A 4321-nucleotide genomic window follows, 5' to 3' on the forward strand; every position below is an offset into this window, starting at 1 on the left:
TTAATTTTAGAAATTCTCCAGGTTACATTGGAAGACAGGAACTCACAGAACAATTACAAAATGGAAAGGAGGATATCTAGTCATTCATGGGATCCTCCTAAATCAAGGGTCCTGGTTGCGCTCAGGACCCTTCAGCCACCCCCACGGGGTGTGTTGTTGCTAGGCATGGCCCAAGCCTTGTTTGTTGGGCCCCAGGATCACACTTGGCTGTTTGGGCCAATTGCGGCGAGTGGCCTGATCCTATAAATGTGGCAGCGGGACAGGGGTGGGGCACTTGCTTCGCGCTGCCGAATACCCTCCCTCCCTCCCTATTTTAGGTGCTGCTGCTTTGGCCTTGCTTTGGATTGGGTCGCCTGCTTTGGGGCAGGGGCTGGGTAGGAATTTTTCCATTTGGCAGATTGACTTTAGTCACTTGGTTTTCGCCTACCCCCTTAGCAATCGTCACAAACTTTGTAAGGTTTGGTGGTTAGGCATTGGCTTATTGAAGTGTGTGGGAGGGAAGGTGCAGCCATCACCTGCCCCTCCATGAAGAAGTGTATTCCGGTAAAGGAATATGGGGCTCCTGGATCTCGTCCGAAGTCCGCTTGAGGGGCTAGGGCCATGCCAGGACCACAGGAACCCCGGGATGAGCTTCAATCGATCTTCACTGATGTTGCTCCCTCGTTTGGTGTTTACCCTTTCAGACTGCCAGCCAGAGAGGCAGAAGTCAGTTATAGTCCCTGACCAATGCCTAGGCCAATACCGCTCAATTTGTTTTGTAATCAATAAAGTTGTGGCCTAAATTTTGCCTAAAAACTTAAACTAAAATTATGTGTCTGTTTGAAGTTATTTACTGGGAAAGGGCTTGGGGGCCTTGGGGCGCAACTACTGAGTACAGTATTGAAAGGAAATGAGGCCAATTGGGACGAATGACATGACAGGGGAAATGTAAAAATAGCCAAACATTTCCAGTGATTGCAAGAGGACAGTTCTTCCTGGAGTTCCCAAAAATCATAGAATCGTAGAGTTGGAAGGGACCACTAGGATCATCTAGTCCAACGCCCTGCAATGCAGGAATCTTTTGCTCAACTTGGGGCTTGAAGCCACAACCCTGAGATTAAGAGTCTCAAGAAAAAACAACAACAACGCACAGTGAATACTTTCAGCCAGCTCCTGATACAAATGTGTTGATTACTACAGTCAGACTTCTTGGCTGACAGAATTTTCTACACACATTACCACATTTGTTTGGCACCTCTGCCTTTTTAATTGAATTATCAGAATCCATTCCCCTTCCTGATAATGAATTGCTGTATCCACATTGTGCAGAAAGCATACCCTTCATAGTGCTTGAACTGAGCTTCTTTAAAGCTCCCCGAAGATTCAAAGAGAACAGTTCCTTTCTCATCAGAATGCAGTGGTACCTTGGATTACAAACGTAATCCATTCCAGAAGTCCGTTCTTAAACCAAAGCATTCTTAAACCAAGGCGTGCTTTCCCATAGCAGCGGGGGACTCAATTTACAAATGGAACACACTCAACAGGAAGCGAAATATGTTCTTATTCCAAGGCAAAGTTCACAAACCTACTTCTGGGTTTGCAGCGTTCTTAATCCAAGTTGTTCATAAATTAAGCTGTTCTTAAACCAGGTACCACTGTACATGGAAACATTCATGTTCTCCCCTTTTTACATACTAATATTAGGTACAGGAGTAACTACAATATTAATTGTTTGGCTGACATGGAGAGCAGAGAACTATAAACCCTACAGAACTATATACTCTACAGGGCCAAACAAGACTGAGGGGAGTGATGGATGCTCTCTGTGATGTGCACATGTTAAGTGGTCGTATTCATCTGTCTTGGTGTGGTCACTCTAATACTATCCATATCCATCAGCCTAGTGCTAGTTTAATCGCCCCCATTTATATATGAATTGCTTTTCACATAAATCTCAATGAAATTCAAATCATACAATAAAAACAATATGAATAAACACCCAGGATGGAGGTATGTGTGTGTGTGTGTGTGTGTGTTTCATCCACCTGGAAAAGCTTCTTGTTTGATACATTTGACATATAAGATTTTACAGATCAAGTAGTTCATTTTCTCGCTGCAGCCAACTCTACTTTCTAGTCACTTATCAGACACGAAGTTATAATTACTTCCATTTTTCATATTATGAACTGCATAGGACTTGGAGACTTTAAATTTTTTAAAAAGTATCAAAAGAAGTAACTATAAGGAGAGTGACAGTGCCTAGAGTAACATAACTGACACATTTCTTTTCTACACATTTTCAATGATTTTCCTTATTATAAAAAGAAATGAAGCTCTCTGGATGATAATGTCTTTCAAACCCAAATTTTAACAGGTTTTAAGTATGCAAAAGCTGTTACTTTAAAAAATGCCCCTCTATAATTCATTTTCATTATTCCATTCTTTAATGGCAAACGTTTCCTTAAACTGAAGAGAAGAAGACTTAAGAGCATGCTTAGAAATAATGACGCAGTCTAATACATTTAAATATTAGATATGCCCAAAATGGAGGTGCTTCTTAAAATGAAAGCAGCAGCAGTAGCTCCTGACAATCTGAAATATGTGAGATGACCAAAAACCAGATACACCCACATCACGGATGAATTGGTTGGATGAAATGCATGCAAAGACAAAGCTAGCAGTCAGCATCCTTAGACAATGGCTGGGACCATAGCATTCTAGAATGTTCCACTTAAAATTCTTCTTGATTCAGTTTCCCATTCCCCCACCTACTTAAGCAGGAAAACAGCAAAAGGCTGGCACAATCACCAGTCAGCTGTCCTGATTTGGCTCACTGATCCTGGCTGGGTCCAGAGAGGGCAAAGAAAGGTACAATTGGATATCATCTGCCTATTGATGACACCTCACTCCAAATCCCCTGGTGATGGCTCCCTATGGCTCAATATGGCATTTAAATAGCCTGGAAGACAAGATCAAACCAGTGAGATTCCCATGGAGCTGAGCAGCAGCCTCCTATTGCTACTCTCTGAAGGTGGTAGAAGCAGAACCTGCAAAGCTTCATCTCCAACTCTCAATCCATGGAGGCACTTGTTGTTAATGGAGGCAATGGCTCAGGCACATCGTACGTTAGCTGCAGGGCTCTCCTCTTAGTTGAATGGGTTTAATTCATAGTAAGAAGGAGGAAAGTTCCCATATTAGATCTCTAATCACTCAGAGCTCCTTGCAATCTTCCTTGGGCTTTACTAGACTATATATTACTGCATATTCCTTGTCAATTTAATAATACATGGAGGAAATGGTTAAAAATAATGACAGAGCCTTCAGAATTTGGGTGAACATTCACAGCTGACTAGTAAGTAAGAAAGATTTTTCTCTGGATCCCCCCCCCCCCAGTTTTTCATATCTGAACATTAATAGGTGTAGTAGGCCATCCCAAGTAGAATCCTAGGCATATTTACTCAGAAGAAACCATAGTCCATGGGGCTTGCTTTCAGGTAAGCATGCATAGAGGATTAGAGCCCCAGCACATATTTTGGAATGTTAAAGTCTTAAAATATTCTGCAGGTATAATCCTAGAGGCCACATTATCTGTTTGCTGTTTCCATAGAGAGTTGCAGAAAACTACATCATGGTAAAAATGGTGGGTGAAACTTAGGCTGTAAACGTAGGTTCCAATTTGCCAGAGAGTTACTTGCCACTAGGTCTGTATCGGATTGTTCTTTTAGTAATTGTCCTATTATAGAAGCAGAAGCAGGATAATTACACAGCCACTTAACTTTGTTTTATAGATACAAATGAGCCTTCTGCTGAACTGCATGACGCAGGAGAGAAACACCCACGATAAGTTTGTTACTGTGAACAGATTCCACGGTTACTTTCCAAAGAAGAATGGTGATCTGTAACTCAATAGTGGCAACACTTCATTAACAGATGATATAACAAGTCAAAGGAAAGTTAAAACTACAGCCTTTAACTATGTGAAATAATTTTGTCTTTGACCCATGTTTTTGTCCTTTTGTTTCTGTAACAATGACTTTTATATTAAAACCCAGTTCCCTGTAGAAAAGCAGCCCATATTTCCTCTGTTGGCATAAAACATCCTTTTTTTACATTTCTGCCAGGGGACTATAGTTCAAGAATATTGACCTAGTTTCAGGCTACAGTAGAAATGTGTGCATTCAGCAGAATAAAATGGGTGTGTCATCAGGTGAATAAATGAATGAAACTTCAGGTCCTCTATCTCTCCCAGTATTCACATATCTTCAATTTTAGTGAAAATGTGTCCTTTCCAGATGAAGAAAGCATGACATTAGAGCAGATAGAGACAGAGATACATATTTTT

General features: G+C 41.2%; 1 long non-coding RNA gene across 1 annotated transcript; it reads left to right on the top strand.

Moving 5' to 3' along the window:
- Window positions 1-2750: 2750 nt before the first annotated feature.
- On the top strand, window positions 2751-4005 carry LOC308594694. The gene is made up of 3 exons (XR_014011569.1): window positions 2751-2847; window positions 3587-3680; window positions 3768-4005. It is a non-coding gene; the product is annotated as an uncharacterized lncRNA (long non-coding RNA).
- Window positions 4006-4321: the final 316 nt, after the last annotated feature.

Source organism: Podarcis bocagei (assembly GCF_964188305.1).
Source record: "Podarcis bocagei genome assembly, chromosome: 9".
Lineage (NCBI taxonomy): Eukaryota > Metazoa > Chordata > Lepidosauria > Squamata > Lacertidae > Podarcis > Podarcis bocagei.